Source organism: Diadema setosum, chromosome 21, assembly GCF_964275005.1.
Source record: "Diadema setosum chromosome 21, eeDiaSeto1, whole genome shotgun sequence".
In the NCBI taxonomy this organism is placed as follows: Eukaryota; Metazoa; Echinodermata; class Echinoidea; order Diadematoida; family Diadematidae; genus Diadema; species Diadema setosum.
The window spans coordinates 4,779,079-4,798,090 of NC_092705.1; positions in this window are offsets into that span (position 1 = coordinate 4,779,079).

A 19,012-nucleotide genomic window follows, 5' to 3' on the forward strand; every position below is an offset into this window, starting at 1 on the left:
TTGATGAGATGCCATCGTGGCTGTGTAAAGTGGGATCAAAGGTCAAATAATCTTCATTCTGTAATCTCATTAGTGCATGGTATCATCGTCATATTTTGCACACACATGGACCCCGATAGATGGATCATTTTGTAAAATAATAACGCTTTAGTCGGACGCCATTTTGGCTGTGCAGATTAGGTATTATCTCTATGGGAGTACATTTTGTTTTTTGGAAATGAAAAATGACATGACTGTCTTTATCGAGCACTAGCTAATTCATCCTTCAGTGAATTTCTCCCAGATTTTAATATGTTGTAGCTGAGACTTAGGGCTATTGTTCATGTGCACACTTTTTTAATGGCATTTGGGATTCCGTCAAAAACCTGGTTGAAATTGACGCTCAGCTTTAATGTCGTGAGATATACCTTTCTTTCTGACTTGCAATAGCTCAAGAAAAACATGCCCTTTCACTAGCACATTTTGCACATGCTTGGTCCATGTCACGGACATCATTTCATAAGATAACAATTAATTCATAAGACACCGTCTTTTGTAGGTAAATTAGGGTCAAAGGTAATAAATGTTTCGTCCTGTCTCTTGGTAACTACTTGTCCTATCTTTGCCATATTTTGCACACGTATATAGACCGTGTCGCATGAATCATTTCATAAATAACAACTTTTTGCTCAAATGCCATCTTGGATGTACAAAGTGGGTTCAAAAGTCAAAACATATGCTCTTTCCGTTTTAAATCTGTATAAAAGCATGACAGGTTTGATTCCATTTGCTTCGATGAGAATGTCAGAAATGTCAGAAATCATTTATATATTGGATCACCTAATTTGTCAGTTTTGACAAATTCTCGAATCTAGTTGTTTGTTTGTTTGTTGTTGTTGTTCTTTTTTTTTTTGGGGGGGGGGCAAATTTCGACGGGGGCACATTAGTATGACGGTGTGAGATCCTCGGCGAGGGTGTGGGAGGGGAAGGTAAGGACCTTTTTTGTGACAAACAGAGTATAAAAGTCCCGTTTATAGAGCATTTAAATCAAAATTTCTAGGGAATTGAAAAAAAAAAATCACTGCGAAGGACTTTGATCGTATGCTATGAGAACTATTAATCTTACTATTGGGCCTATAAGTACCGGCAGAGCGAGCGAGCCACTTTCACTTTGTCATTCGTCAGAGATGTAGTCATTAAAACCTTAAACGTGATCGCATTGTTCGAGCAAAGAACATTATTCTTATATTGCTAGAAGGCAGAGAAGAAAAGGAGAAACGAAAGGTTTACTGAAGATACGCTTCAGGGGCACACTGGAGGATGCGAGACTATCATCTAAATTTACTCATACGTAACATCAGTGTATAATGTATGTTATTAGTGTACTATAATTTTCGCCCGTTAGGGGGAAAACTCGCATTCAGATATGAAATTGACAACTTTTAGACATGAAAGTGCCTTTATTGTTCATTTATGGTCTTTATATAATCGATTAATTATTTGTTACAGATGGCACACGGGAAGGGGGGGGGGTTGCAAAAACTCGTTCCCCCCTCCCCATCTTTTTCATCGCCCTTGTCATCATCATTAGCACGTGATCAAGCCTCACGAGCTATACGGTCCAAATACTACGTCCATCAAACAAAACAGAAAGTAATACACTTGGTCAATTCATATTGTTGAACAAATTTGAAAGAAGTATAAGTCATATAAGTATAAGTATGCAAACTCTAGAAGAGATAATAACGAGAAAACAATGTACACTTTGCAAAGGAATGAAGAATGTATAAAGCGATGGAAAAGAGTGACCTACTAAAAAGCGGACTTTGTTCGACGTGGATCACTCATGAAAACAACAACAAACAAACAATATACAAATAGCCTTTAATTAAGCAAGATTTAATATACATGATATACTAATTTGATAACTGGAATAATAATGTATATCGTGACAGTAACAGTTATGATATGTACCAACGACATTGTAAGCAAAACCTGATTGAATGTATAGTTCAGACTTGCCAACTATACATTTAGGGAGTTACCTGCTTTTGATATCAAGATGCATTCTTGGATTTTCAGCGTATTGGCGAAGCCTTAGAATGACACGTATTGGACCCCTGCTCATACCTGTGCGCAAAACTGTCAAGTCATTTCCGATTTCGTTGTAGTTCAGCATGTAAACTTTGTGATCGGAGAGGTCGAGGGAAAGGGAGAGCCCTTTCCCCGGAAAACCTTTAGAAAACGAGACAAAGCAAACTTTAATACAAGAAACAAGAAGACTGTACAGATTACCAGAGCAGACCAGGGAGAGATTTAGATAGGGAGAAACTAGAAGTGTCGTTATGGCAACTGGTATGCCTCCCCCATAATGCATGGTTCTCCGATAGGTTAATAGTACAATGTGTTATCGAACCTGTCATCTACTGCTTTCCGGGCAGCGACACTATCACCAGTGACACGATGAACATAAAAGAAATACCCAAGCTCCGAAATTCCGACATTGTTATGTTAAGTATATGAATAATATCTTTCTTTCATTTATCCTTTGCCTTGTCCGTCTTGGACTACTTAACATAACAATGTCTGATGTCGGAATTTCGGAGCTTGGGTATTTGTTCCCGATGTTCATCCTGTCACTGCCGGCAACCAGGGACAGCCTGGTGGTAGTGTCGCTGCCCGGAAAGCAGTAGATGACAGGTTCGAGTCCCACTGGTTCCTTTTTTCTGACATGTTTGTTAATTTACAGATCAGCAGTTGCGATCTCAACAAATTTTCATTTGTAGAGGGAGACAAACTGAAGAAACTCAAACCTGACACATACTAGTACGTGAGTCCACATAAGCTCAATACGTCTGGTCGTGCTACTAGTAATACATAGGGAGAGTTCGTGGATTTGCGCTTGTCACGTGACGCCTCGGGGGAAGATTCACCCCGCGAGCGTCTTAACAGACACTATCACGGGGTAGCTCTAACCCGCGGTTCGCTCGAGGCTACCCAGCGTCTACCCTGGTCGATCGAAGGATGAGGTTTCGCCCGAGGCTACCCCGAGGCTACCCCTAGGCTATCCACTGTGTTGCGTCTTAACAGACACGGGGAAAGATTCTTCACCCGAGGTTACCCCGAGGCTACCCTGCGTTTTCTAAGACTTCGCACGAGGCTACCCCGCGGCTACCCCGAGCCTGTCCACTGTGTTGCGTCTTAACAGGCTCAATCTTCTCAGGGGAAGATATCTACACATACCAAGCTTCATTAGGCTACCTGAACTGGTTATTTTTGTTACGCTGTCCACAAAATTGATTACGGACGGAAGGATGGACGGACGGACGGACGAACAATCCGAAAACATATTGCCTCTGGCGACACTCCGGCGGAGGCATAAAAAAGGGAAAAAATAGAAATTGATGCAAGTGGCTGGGACACTCTTCCAGGAAGGTCTTGAATTTACAAACTAATATAATAATGGACTACAGAGATAATGCCGTTTTGAATGAAGTGCCCCTAACCGACTGAGAAAAAGAAAGGTCATTCGGACCAATGTGCCGTGAGCTTTAACTCCGAACGGGCTAATCGGGTGAATTAATTAGATGCTGAAATTATTATTTTCATCTTTATCAACCCTGATTGTCCAGGAAACCTGTGGAACTTTGAAATCTGTCCTCCCCCATCTGTTAACTCTATGCCACGTGCAATTCACCACGATAAGTGAATATATAAGCTGCAATAACAATACATGTGATAGCCATTATTATGTAACAACATTTTGTTCATCGATTTGAACGAGTAATTTTCGTTTCATAGGGCAATTACGTAAGTAGTGTTGAACTCGACATTCTTGAAGTAATTTCAGTAATTGCATCATTCCGACATTTATGACTGCTGATACATAAACTAGACTATAGTCCATGCTTCAAATATCACACTTAGTACAACGCAGAAATACTGTGTAAGCGTTCATCTAACCCATCGTCTTCTAGATCAAGAGTAACCTTTACAAAGTCTATAAATATTTGAGAATTTCATGGAGAATATGTTAGCATGACGTCCATCATAATTATTCTTCCTGTCGAATTACTGAGATGGGGAACTGAAAATTAATATGTCTCGCAATAGAATTTTATAAACATTGATGTACTATTGAAAGCTTTGCAGTGCAAATTTTTACTCTCTCCTTACTTCCAGTGATGCTGGTAGTTGCTGAGTCTAGAAGAGAAGTTCGGATGATCGAGTTTGTTTCGTTGTGAATCCAGTACACAGCCGTCTCAACAGGATCAAATGACAGGATAGTAGGTGTCGGTGAGGGCGCTACCCATCTATGTGTACTGAACGGGCCAAATCCTATAATATCATTAACCGATTCAATGTCAGCTACGGAAAATGAACTGGCTCTCCTGATGACTGCAAAGGTGCGCTCCTCCAGTGGCAAATCTGACAGAGAGAAATTCATTCTTATTTCAATTTTATCCTATATGCGTCCACAGTCATGTCACGAAATGTAAGACAACAAAGACGGTGAAGGTTCCATTCAACTGAATATTCTACATTGGAAAAAGCCGGTGTTAAAACAGCAATATACAACACTGAGCTAGTGTTAAATTTCTGATGTTAATTTGTGGTGTTAAATTAACATTTCCGGATGTCACTTAAAAAAAACCACTCTTTGAAACAAACTCTCTCTTTTTTTTAGATAAGAGATTAGTTCTTGTTCTTCTTGTTGATTAACAAGACGAACAAGAACTTTCCAATACAAAAAAAAAAGAAAAAAATGTAAACACATTTACATCACAGTAACGCCACTTGGTGTAGTCTCCCATTCACACTAGGCAGGTGTTTTACCATCGAACTTAACACCATAAGATATCAAATCAACACCAGTGGTGTTGTTGAAGTAACACCAGCGCAGTGTCAAAACTATCCCCAGCTGCATAGTATCAGATTAACACCACGAAATGCAAGGTAAATATTTTTCAACACCATCATATGATGCTTCCTACACCTGGCAGTATAGTCCTCTATTGACACTGGTTTGTGCTAGATTTAACCGTGGTGTTAAATCCAACACCGATCTTTTTTTCTTTTTTTTTTTGCAGTGTTAAATGATACAAGTCCCCCAAAAACATAAGAGTGAAATTATGAGATATAAAGAATATCGATAGGACCTTCTAATTAATATGTCTTAGGTAAAAAAAAAAAAGATAATGAAAAAAAAAAGTATTATTCCGAAAGAAAAATGTCATGGTTGCAATATCAAATACACTGTATAAAATGCAAATTAATATTTACAGACTGCAACTGCAGTTTGGTTTCCTCGCAAAACAATCAAATACAGGACTCACTTTGTCATGAGGATAACTCGCTCGCGCTCTGACGAATGAGAGTGGCACCCATGTGATAGGAGTATACATACCTAGTAAGTGTATCAATTTTTATTAACACACATACAAGTGCTCTTTAAAATGAGTCTTTTCCATTCATTCTTTTAGCAATCCAAATTCATTTAATTTCTTTTTGATTAAGTATATCTTGTCATTTCATCTCTAGTTTTTTGTTTTGTTTTATGTTTTGTTGTTGTTGTTGTTTGTTTGTTTGTTTGTTTTTGTTTTGTTGTTGTTGTTGTTGTTGTTGTTGTTTTTTTTTTTTGGGGGGGGGGCTTTTTTTGCAATGATATTCAACTTAAAGAGGAATACCGGATTAGTTAAAAAAGTTAGTCTGAGAAAAAATAGCTTAATTGTAAAGCACACGAACAGTGAAAATTTGATTATTAGATAATCAAACATCACGCATGAATGTCCAAATGGAAGTGGGAGGCTTCAATTATTTCTGTCAGTTACCATTCTGCTGTATCATCTCCGTATCTCCCGCATCAAAGCGGTTGAAAAAAAAAAAACATGATAACTAGGAACGAAACGCATTAATATACGACAGCATCTCAGAGAAAGCGCTTCTGGTTTGGCACATCTGAAGAAACACAAAACACGTGTCTCACTACGCACACCAAGATTTTTTTTTTCTTTAATAGGGATGGGGGCATGTATTCTTTAATCGTAGTCAAAAAGTCTGATCGTGTTTGTGCAGTCTCTGTGCATTCCTTACAAGTAAGCTCTGTTTGGGCTGATTATAATTATAACGGTATGATCAGAAAGAATCCTGCATGTACAACATACCTTTCTCCTCGCAGAGAACCCACTGTTTCATAGGCAATGCTATAAATGCGGAGGTTTTCCCTGCTGGTTCTAAAGATGAGTTCTTCGCCACAAGCTGTACGGTGCTTCCATTTACCATTTGTCTTTTGCCGCAGATCGTCATTATCTCTTTGCACTGCTGCGCGGCTTCATCCATTTATGAAGATGAAAATCATATGAGAAGAGATTAAAAAGGGCAAATAGGACCTACCTTCTAATGTCTTACGAAAAAAAAAACCCTATGGATTGTTGGAACAGATATATGGAAACTAAATCTAAATCTATATAGATTATCAGATCCCGCTAATCTCTATTCTGGCACATCACTGCGCCTGAATACTATTGGCTTGATACCTGCACAACTTGTTCATATTCAGACTATACTTATTGAATGATGATTATAAAAATAAATCAAGCCACAGAAAAGGCTTGGCAAGTCAACACATCCACATTATTCATAATGACACATAACCCACTGAGTATGCATACTTCTAACAAAAATGAATAATGAACAAATTTTAAAAAAGGTAAACGAAATTCTCCCTCTGTAGAAAGCTCACGTCTGAGAAAACCAATTTGAAGGAAGACGTTTCTCGAAACCCTGGATCCTAATTCTTTAACCCTTCTTGTGCCATGGACAGTGGAAGACAAGGCGTCATCCCATGATAAAGCATACCCACGAGTTCGACGTAGAAAAGAAAACAAGTTCACTAGTCATACAACCCACGAGTAATGCAGCCCACGAGTAATACAGCCCATGAGTTCGACGCTATAGGTAAAAACAGCCCACGAGTTCGATATTAAAACACGGGGCTTAATGTGTCGGCATCGTGGGCCTTGTTTGCTTAGTGTTGAACTCGAGCTGTGTGACTCGCTGGCTGTATGATTCGTGAGCAGCGGTCTCGTAACGTGCACCCGTATACAACGCTAACACGGTGTTTTTGTTGTTGTTGGTTGGGTGGGTTTTTTTTTTTTCAGTGCCAGACGGCACATCAAGCACACCAAATATGTAGGAGGATTACCGTGGAATCTTAGCATACCTTTTTATATAGAAAACCCACAGATCGATAGCAAAGATCGTTTCACACTACATTAGCTGATGTGATCTTTACCCCCCTCTGACTGTGGTTTGCGGATCCTGCGGTACCAAAAAGAGATACGCATTTTTATTCAATAATTCCTTGATCAATTCACGAGCGCTGTACCCTTTGTTATCAAGGAGTGGGTGAAAGCAATAATTTTCAGTGCTTACACAAGAAAATTTTGTAGGACTAATGAACAACAACAAAAAAAATCGCTGAGTCAATGAATTCCATGTAATTCACATTGACCTTGGATCGCCCAGTGTAAAACATTGAAAACTTAATTCTGTTCATTATCCAATATAGAATTCAAAGAGTCAGTTTCTTTCATTTCAATGCAATAAATGAAGTGACGTTTGCCCATTAAAGCTAAAAACTATACCACCTGCATGCTTGTACAATGTCGGGACAATCGTTAACAGCCCGTTAACGATCGCCCTGACACTGTACAGGCAAGCTAACCTGGAAGCACTGAACTGCACATTACTTGAATATGAGACCATTCTGAAGCAAATAATTTTCACACCATAATAGATAATATAATGTACTATTAAAATGAATCCACAAGGATTGGAACAATCATCCCCCAGCATTCCCACTGATCAGGTACAAGCCATCCCCTTCAACCTTTCTAAAATATGTTATCTCTTCTCTTAAAGAAGTGAATGCTTGGAAACCGATATGTGGTTTGTATACAAATATTGGCAATAATAACATTTGTAATATACCATTAAAAATAATCAAAATTGATAATGCAAAATGATTTGTGATCTCTTTGTTTCATATTTTTCATTTTTTTTTTGTCCTCTCTCTTTTTAAAGCTCATCCTTCTGCACCAGTGATCTATACCCACATTAAAAAGTAATGTTGTTCAGGGGCACTACAATAATAAATTATATGCGGCGGATCCAGGAATTCCGTATAGAGCTCGCCTCTATAAAAATTAAAGGGGGGGGGGGGGGCGCACGCCCCCTCCCTTTTTCCTTTTTATTTCTTTTGTTTTATCAAAAAGTAAAGAGGGTGCACCACCGTCTGGACCCGCCACTGATTATTTAGGTTATTAGCTCTCTATAAGACAACTGCATTGTTGTTGAAAAGGTTCCTCTGCGAATTTTGTGAGTATAGCAATTTTTCAGCAGGAATTTAATTGTCAATTTGACACAACACTCGTGCCTTTGTCATGACATCTCCAAGTTCTTTACCGTAACAAAATTGCCTCATCTCCTGAAACTCGGTCATGTGCTTTTCCATAAAAATGAGAACGATAGAAAGCTTTCAACACTTGTGATATTTCTCCTATACAGCGTGTCCCAGAAAAAACGAAACCGAGTTTCATTGCAATTTTTGGCGATTATTTATTTATTTATTTTTTTATTTATTCATGTTTTCTTTTAAAAACAATACAGGGTAGGCACATTCAGTTTGCTAACTGCTTTACAATGGCGCCCTGTATATACACAAAATAAAACAACAAATACATTTGTAGTAACATGATTCACACAATTACCGATCAGTGACATAAACAAACAAAAAAAAATCAACTTAACTACACATATGTTATATGTATACATAAAAACTAAAACCTAACGATTTAGAAAAGGGAATAGTATATAAACACAAACAAAACGAAGAAAAAAGTCTAGTGGGTGTGACAATGTAAAAAAAAAAAAAAAAGAGGTCTTATTGGATTCATTGGAAGAGAAAAGTTAAAGCATGCGGATAAATCTTAAACAATTTGTTTTGAATATAGTCAATGACGAAGACAGTTGTACTTCAATGGGGAGTTTGTTGAAAAGAGAGCTACCGGTGTACGAAAAGGAACGTTTCTTATATTCAGTTTTCGGGTAAGGTATTGATAGAGTGCAATTCTTAGAGTATCGTGTTTTGTAATAATTAGCTGAATAAGAAGTGATTAGAGGATTTAAATAAATAGGTACCAGATTATGACGGATTTTGAAGGTGAGTATGCAATATTGTAACTTGATTCTTTCTTCAACAGAGGGGGAGGAAAGGAACTGAAAAAAGCGATCATGATCATGTATTTGTTTCATGAGATATGCATCAATGGAAGGATTTACTTTCTTCTTTCATTTGATGCACAACTCATTGTTCATAATTCATGCATGCCTGAGTTAGAACAATAAAAAGTAACGCTACTAAATGTTCATTTGCACGAGCAAATGGCGACTTTGGATGAGTGTTTTAGGCTTTTTCGGCAATCCTTTGTAAAAAAAAAAATAAATAAATAAAATCATGGCCTTAACATCCATTTTTTTCCGTCAAATGACATCTCATGCGTGAGACATTACGCCTGCTCGAGAAAACTTGATTTGAAAATATGCTTCCATTTTACTCACAAAGATGGATAGTAATCAAGGAGTCAGCTAGCTTTCCTGACGCCTGCCCGACTTGGCAGATAACGATGGTCTTCATGCTTCAATGAATTTACACAAAGGGAGGGGCTAAAGAGGAATGTTACAGACGGTTCGGAATTGGGTCTTAAATTAGCACATGATCCAACCACAGAGCAAGGGTGTTCATCAGCGGAATGTGAAGGGGGAGGAAAGGAACTGAAAAAGCCTTCCGAGCCCCCCCCCCCCCCCACACGCACACACACACAAAACAGAACAAAACAGAAAAAAAACTTTCTGCCCTGCACTTTTACCTGAATGTTTGAAGCGCAAGTTCAGTGATAAGTAAAGTGAAGAACCCTCTCTTTCTGCTTCCCGTCCCCCATCAAAAACTTCAAAACCCTGTCACTTACGAATGACTAACCACGCGTGAGGGAAATATAGAGAGGAATGAATACAGTGAAATAAGTTTGAGGTATAAAATCATCAAAATGTGTATGATTGTTGTACGATTTCCCGTAGCCATCGGACTGCGTGCAGGTTAAGAATACTCACGATATTAGTCTTCAACTATCGGTTATATCTCATAGCTTATTCTAAATAAATGACAACAACGGGCTGTCCGTCTCCGATACAGCATCCTCTGTAAATATGTCCCCCCCCCCCCCCTCCCCCCAACCTTACTGTAGCACTGCGGTTGTTTTGTGCGAATTCAATGGTGCAGATGAGCCCATTGTCTAATGCTATGTCGGGAGAGCTGAATGCTTGTTTTCTTCGACTATCCGTAGAATTGGCAGAAATGAAGCATGCGTTCCTACAGATTTTTCTCAAGCATGCGTTATTCATATTTGACGCGTAAGGTATCTTGATATGAAAGAAGAAAATATGAATATTTGGGTTAAGAACTTTGTTTTTCGAAAACGTAACGATAAAAGTCTGAAAAATTCACTTAAAGTCACCATTTGCGCGTGCAAAGGAAAATTTGGTAGCACCACTTTTCATTGTCCTAACTCAGTCATGCATGAACAATGAACATTAAATTGTACATGAAATGAAAGAAGAAAAGTTTATCTTTCTATTGATGTATAGCTCGGAAAGAAAGTGTATGATTTCGATGATAAAAAGTTGCATGTTAAACCCGGTTTCGTTTTTTTCTGGGACACGCTGTAGTAAGAGCACTGTATGATACAGGCATTTTTTTACAGCTCCTGCGGAGGAACGATATCATGTCGTAAAATGTATGTCGTGCCATAGAAACCAATGAAAAGAGGAGAAGGAAAGGTTACTTATTTTCGCAAGGAAACGGGACACTTATTTCTGAGGAACAATCGAATCATACGTTCGAGTATATTCCGAATCTCTTTCCATATTGAAAGTTTTCCCTCACTTTATGTTTGGCTGAAGAAAAAAAAAATACCCATAAAATATTCCTAAAACCCCCACAAGAAAAAAAAAAATATATGTGCATACCGACCCTGAAATTCTACGCTCGCAGACATTCGCAGCTCAGTATATCCCTTGTAGACATGGCTCAACTCTACTCTGAGGGATTGTTGGGCTAACATTTTTTTTTAAAAGAAAATCTTTCAATTAGGCAAGGGTCTAGAATAAATTTTCATAGGTGCAAGATAGCTCTATGGTTGTACTTCAATGCGGCAATAAATACCTGTAGTAAACAAGGATTAATTAGGAAATATTTCCAAAAAAAATATTTATAGAAAAAGTGGCTCAACTCTCCTGCATCTCCCCTATTCGTTATACGTTCAAGCACAAGTCTACCTTCATGTACATGTGGATTGAGTGAATGCAGTAATATTAGTAGAACACATTCGTAAAAGTTTGGGGAAAATAAATGGAGAATTTTTCAAAATGTTATTTTGTGAAAATAGTTCACATTTCCACGACTTTTCACTGACACATATTAAGTGTAATGTTATTCCCCATGCCTTGTGAAAGAGGCAAGTTAAGGATTCTTTATTATGCGAGAAGACGCAAGATATGTTGAATTTTCTTCATATTTTCTTTATATCGTTCTACACGTGGGACATCCAGCAAGCTGTAGTAGGTTCCTATAAGCCCATACCAAAAAAAAAAAAGAAAAAAAGAAGAAAAAAAAGGTGAATTTAAGAATTTCATGTCTTGGAGATGCAAACTAACATTTAAATGTGGACAAAATCTATTTTCTTTTTTTTTTTCGCATTTCATTGCTTTGCAAGATTGTCTTAATAAGTATACGCGTCTACCATGTCTACCACAGAGAGACCACAACAGGTTGACTTACCAGTGAGATCAAACAACATGAGCACTGTTATGAAGACTCCGCCCTTCATTCTTAAAGGTTTAGCCCCGCTTCACAGCGAACGAGTACAAATCTTATGCCCGACTGGTGATAAACCATGCACTTTGATCTGAATGTGACGAAGGAAATGTCTGCAAACTCAATGCACATAACCAGGAAACGGAGAACAAAGATTGGTTAGCTGTTCTAATGATGTCTTCGCATTTACATCCAGCAAACTGGGGAGGCATCCAAATGTATACCGAAGAATTTAATTGTATGAGACAGTTATCGCTGCACGCTGATGTTTACTTATGAGAAGAAAAGAAAATGAAATCCATGATTCCAACCCACCGTCTCACATCGAACTCTTTTATGGCGGTTTTGAGCATGTACCTCATGAATATAGTGCCTGACTGGTTTTTTTTTAAGTCTAATGTATGTATCAATGGTTGCAATTATAATGTCAGGAATGACTCTTTGATCCTTTATTTGGTGTTCTATGTCAGCTTCTCAGCGTGCTGCTAATCGTTGCCATTAAAACAAAAAATACAGTACGCTTATGAAGGGCAGACTGACATTCCGAACATTGCGAAACATCCAAAATATGTTTCGTAAACGAAAAGATTTGACAGATTTGATTTTATTATACCTTGTCTGATCAATAGGCTATAATCCATAATCCATTTTAACCGGTCCACAATATGACTTATAAAGAGACAGTTATTTACTTAAAAATTTGGGAAGTAGATGCATCAGGAAACCGTACTTCGGTTGCATTCATTAAAAATGTTAAAGGCGTTTATTTCAGACAATGACCATTACAATAATCACTATTATATTAGTCTACTCATGATAAGGGTCTATTCAAAGAGTCAGAACAGATGTTGTAAGATCTGTAAGATACTCTTGGATATTTTCATGTTTCCAATTGGTGGAAAACGGAGAAAAACCAATTAATTTAAATTATGTTTTCAAAGTTTGAATCAATGTGCAAATGGTAACTCTCCTTGAAAAACTGAAAGACAAAAGTCTCGTGTTTTACCAAAAAGGTCATTTTCAGGCTTACCGCGAAAAAACCTTATCGTCTGATCCTTGGCGGGTTTTATTTTGCGAGGTCACAGTGGAAAAATGCAGGGAAATATATCCCCCCAAAATTTATAGATAATAAGATGCATAACAAAACTTTTTTTTTTTTAATCATTTGAAAACAATTGTGTGTTACGTGTAAAAACAGTGCTGCCTTTTGAAATATTTGAAAACAACTGTGTTGCATGTAAATAATGCTTTTCGAATTAATTGAAAACGATCGCTTGTTACTTGTAAATATTTTTTTTTTTAATTATTTGAAAACGATTACGTGTTACTCATGGGCCTAAAGATTGCTTTTGAATTATTTGAATACGACTACGCTTTACTTGTAAATAATGGTGTGTTTTTTATTAATTGAAAACGATTGATTATTTGTTAATGATTTTTTTTTTATTATTTGAAAACAATTGGGTTACTTGTGAATAATCCTTTTTGACTTAATTGAAAACGATTACGTGTTAACTGTAAATGATGCTTTTGAGATAATTTGAAAACGATTATGTGTTACTTGTAAATAATACTCATGTTCTCACCCTTTCCAACCTCAGGAGTAAAGAAGCTTCGGAATGTCACAAATGTTCGAATTAATGTACCTTGAGAATAACGAATATCATCTTCTCTATCTACACGATATATTGATATATTGATGAATTGCTTTTTTTTTTCAATTCAATTCAATTCAGTAGGTTATTTATTTCCATCATCAAAAAGAAAAAAAAAGGGAAAAAGTTGACATGATGCAAAGTGACACTTTTTTTTTTCATTTCTCTTACACTCATCTGATAAAGGTTTTTTTTTTTTAATACAATATAAAGTGTATACACAAATGATGTCGTAAAAAAGAAACAATGCAATTTGCCATGGCAACAAAAATAGTAAATAATCACAATGATGGAAAACAGTGTTCCACTAAAAACGCCAGCTTGTAAGACGCGGAACACTGGAACAAAACAACAACAGCACCAATTTGTAACACGTAACATATCATATTTGTGGCACAGACACTATGGGGCCAGGTATGCCAGGAGAATTGAACGGAAAGGAAGATATGCAATCGGCCACCCCAAAAAACAACAACAACAACATAACGACGACAACAACAATAATAACACAAAACACAGAAATAACAGAACTTGAGGAAATGCACTCAAACAGATACTGGACAACGAAGAACGAGGAAAAAGGAGCAGGGAAGAATAGAGAAGGAAAAGGAGAGGGAAAAGGAGAGGGATGGAAAAGGTCTGTGGACACACTACAAAATCTCGAGGAAAAGTGAAACATGATGGGTTATTTCATTGAACAGAATTAACTGGTATATTTAGAAAACAAATATTTTTGAGTTTATACTTAAATGTAACTAACTTCACAGATTCTTTTAGATCATTATCTAAAGGTGCGATCACACATCGCCGGTTTAGATGGCGGTTCATGGCGGTTCTCAAACCGCCGTGAACCGTGTCCTAGTGATGGCGGAAAGCACTTAAACGCGATGTGACTACGTTCTCAACACGTTTTGAACACGGAGCAAATGCGGATTGACGCGGTAGTAACACGAATCTCCCCGGAAGGTGGAGGAGTCCATACCAAGCCCATGTAGTTGGATGCAATCAGAGCCCTTTCACTTGTCCTCAATGGCTTGCAACAAGGAGCGTTTTGCTTTGTTAGTTAAACACAATTTTAAAGAAATTATGAAACGTTGTAGCCCCCTGTGTTTTACAGATTGATATAAGTGATGCAACAAGCAATTATCTTCAAGTTTCAACGTGCTTTTTCTCTCTTTTAATTTTTAAAATATCTATATTAACTGTCATTAAATCACATACATATCAAAGCAGAATCCAACAAAGTTTCCAAAGATTCCTGTTCATTTGCAGGTTTATTTATCGAGTGATGTACTAGTACTTGCTTGTTTCGACATCTCTCTTTTACTTTATTAAGTTTTGACATGATTATTTCGCGTATTGAATTTAAGATCTTGTTGCTTGTTTATCCATGTTTTCACAAAATTGCTCCTTCTTACCTTTCAGAGCTCCTTGTGAAATATGAGCCTATGAGAGTTCCTAAATCGTAAGGGGAATCTGTATGTGATACCCTCGATCCATTACAACAAACTACTGACAAACGTAGTTTATGCCGCCCCAGAACTGTGGAACAGCACCCCAAGGGATAAAACATGCAAGTTCCATCAATAAGTCCAAAATGTTTTCAAAACTTATCTGTTAAAATAGTAACATAGTGATTGTAGATGATGATTAATGCAGCATGTTGCTGTTTCTGACATTACCTTTTCCTGTTTATCTCTTTGTTCCCCCTCTTAAGCGCATAGAGACCTTGCCAAAGGTATTATGCGCTTTATAAGAACGGCAATGATGATAATATAATAATAATATCTTTAACAATAGTCAATAAAAAGACATTTATGTACATTATACATTATCAAAGAAGCATATATAGTATGTGTGCATATAGTTTCCTCTTTACTTACAGGTTCCCGTAACACAATAATGGTGATTTCAACATTGCTTTTCCCTCTACTCTCTTAAGTTTCAACATTTCTGTATCAACATAACATATTTACATAAGTCTTCTGTCTATAACTTATCAGGTTCACGTTGCTGGCCATCTTAAAAGCTGTTAACCCATTCAATACGGGAACCTGGTGGCCTGTGTATTAAGTCTATGGGGATTTCATAATTTAGTATGGAACGGGTTAAAGGGGAAGGCTAGTAACTGATCAGTGGGAATCAGTGGAAATGCTGGGAGATGATTGTTCCAATCCTTATGGGATTCATTCATGAGTTCATTGTATATCTATTGTTGGGTGAAAATGATTTGCTTCAGAACGGTCTCATATTCAAGTAATGCGCAGATTAATGCCCCGTCACTGACCAGGGACGCTAACCTGGAAGCATTAAACTGCACATTACTTGAATATGAGACCATTCTGAAGCAAATCATTTTCACACAACAATGGATATACAATGAACTCTTGAATGAATCCCATAAGGATTGGAACAATCATCTCCCAGCATTTCCACTGATTCCCACTGATCAGTTACTAGCCTTCCCCTTTAAGCTTTGATAAAAAATTATGAACTTACCTTTTAATGTAAATAATGGTTTTAATGTAAATGAGGTAATTCAACATACCTAACAACTTTTTGAACATTAAACTTTATTTCTTAATTACTGTATATGTGTTAAAGAAGTAAGGAAACTATAGCATTCAATATAATTTACCCGATCTTGGATTATGGGTTCATCTTTGCTTTTTTTCTCCATTTTTTATTGCTCCGCCACGAAGTGTCGCCGGAGCCATTATTCTCTTTTAAGTTCATTGTTTCTTTTCGCTTGAAAATTATGGCGGTGTTAACACGGTATTATCACGGATCTTGCGGTGCAACCACGGAGGATGGAGTTCTTTACACGATGAACGGCGATGTGAACACGGTCCATTTCAAACCGCCAAGACCGCCACGAAAAATTAAACATGTTTAATTTTTCTGGCGGTTCTCCGCGGTTCCCCGCGGTTCTCGGGGTTCATGGCGGATGAGTGACGGATGACCACGGTTTGTGTACGGTGTAAACACGGTCTTTGGCGGAGCACGGCGATTTGCTGAACCGCCATGAACCGCCATCTAAACCGGCGATGTGTGATTGCACCTTTAGCTATTCCAAAATCTGGGTCCGGTATAAACAAATGTATTTTGAGTGTGTACAGTTCTCACTAAGCGAAGATGAAATTCTTTAGATTGTCTCGTGGGATAATTATGTACGTGGCTGTTACAGTGGAATAAAGAATAAAATATTTTGGGTAGATGGTTGCAGTTGTAATTAAACATAAATTGACCAAGTTGAAACAAACACAACTCTTTTATTTTCAGAATTTTGTGTTCAAGGAACAGCTTGTCAGTATGTGCACGGATATGAAGGTTAAAAACAATTCTGAGCGCCATCTTTTGCAGAAGAAAAAGTTTATCTAGCAATGTCGAATATGTATTCCCCCAAGCAAGAATTCCGTAATTCAAGTACGGCAATACCAAACTTGAATAAAGCGTAATCAAAGCCGAAGAAGGAAGATAATATTTCAATCTATTCATTATGCCTATGTTACGTGCAATTACATTACAAATATTATTCAAATTCATGAATTTCTTCCGTCGAGATGTTTTCATTGCAACTGATTGACAAATTGCCCTACATCGACGTAAATAAGCACTGAATTGATCAAAAAAAAAAAAAAAACACTGATCAATTTACGTCGATGTAGGGCAATTTGTCAATCAGTTGCATTACAAATATTGTTTATGTGACACCTCCATGATAACTTATTATCAACACAAACACCTAAGAATTTAATAGACGAAACCTCTTCTAGGGGAGTAGTGTCAAATATAACATTACCTGGTAATCTATCTAAAAAATTACTGAAAAACATATACTTTGTCTTCTCAATATTCAGTGACAATTTATTAGCATATATCCATTGTGAGCATTGGTGAGACATTCTTCAATTCATAATTCACTGTACTATTTAAAGTATTAGGGTCAGGGTGGGAATAAAATAGATTGGAATCATCAGCGAATAATATGAAAGAGAGTTTATCTGAAGATCTACAAAAATCATTAATATAAACTATAAATAACAGTGGGCCTGACAAACTTCCTTGCGGAACACCACGTTCTATTTTTTTCATAGAAGAATCAAAACTGTTCACATGTACATATTGATATCTGTCAGATAAATAACTCGTAAACCATTGTAAGGCTTTTCCGCGAATACCATAATGGGATAACTTAGAGAGAAGTATATCGTGATTAATCGTATCAAAAGCCTTGGAAAAGTCCAGAAAGATGTCTATTGTATGCGAAAATGTATCAAGTGCATGTGTAATCTTTTCCACAAAGGTAAGTAAAGCGTGGGTGGTGTTGTGATTTTCTCTGAATCCAAATTGAAAATTCGTAAATATATTACTCATATTAAAAAATTTTACAGTTCGGATATATACTATTCTTTCCAAAAATTTTAGAAATTGAAGTTAATAACGATATTGGTCTGTAATTATTGACATCATTCTTCTCCCCTTTCTTATATAATAGGTATAACTTTGGCAGTCTTCATCTGATTTGGTACAAGCCCAGTAGTAAGTGATAAATTAATAATATATACTAAAGGATCTATTATTTGAAGAATTATGTTTTTCAACAAATAATTATCGATTCCATCACAACCTGGGCTTTTCCCTTCTTTCAAATCATAAATCATATCAATAACTTCTTCATTATACGTAGGGTCCAAAAATATAGTTTTAGGATTAGGTATATCTAAGAAATCATAAAACACTTTATTAGATGAAGGGATACTTTGTGATAAATTTTTCCCAATCGATGCAAAAAAAAAAATCATTAAAAATTTCGGCCATGCCAGCAGGTACATTGCTTGAGGTATTACCCCATCGTACTTCTGAAATACTAGATACATCATTAGATGTATTCATAACATCTTTTATTGTTTTCCAAGTATTCTTAATATCAGTTTTATATTTCATTATCTGATTGACATAAAATTTTCTCTTTTGTAAACGCAATAAATTAGTAAGCGTGTTTTTATAAGTCACATATTTTTGTCTATTTTTATCAGTAGGGTTACTCCTGTATTTATAAAACAAATTATTCTTTGCAACTGATTGACATGAATTTGAATAACTTGAATCAATTTGAATTTGAATAATTTGAATCAATAAATTGATTTTCATGAATTTGAATAACAAATTATTCTTTCTATTAATCGATCTTAAAAGTGATTGGGTTATCCACGGGAGTTTTGGAGTTTTGGAGTTCTTTTGTAACTACTTTTCCTTGTACAAAATGGAATATGTTCATCAATTTTGGAAGTGATAGTTTTCATAAAATAATCATAACACAAATCAAGATCGGTATTGTTGTAGACAAAAAAGCAATCAATATCTTTTAAACTATTTTGCAAATTAATAAGATTATTGGTCGTGATCTTACGACGTCTCTGATAATTATTTTGCCTATGAGATA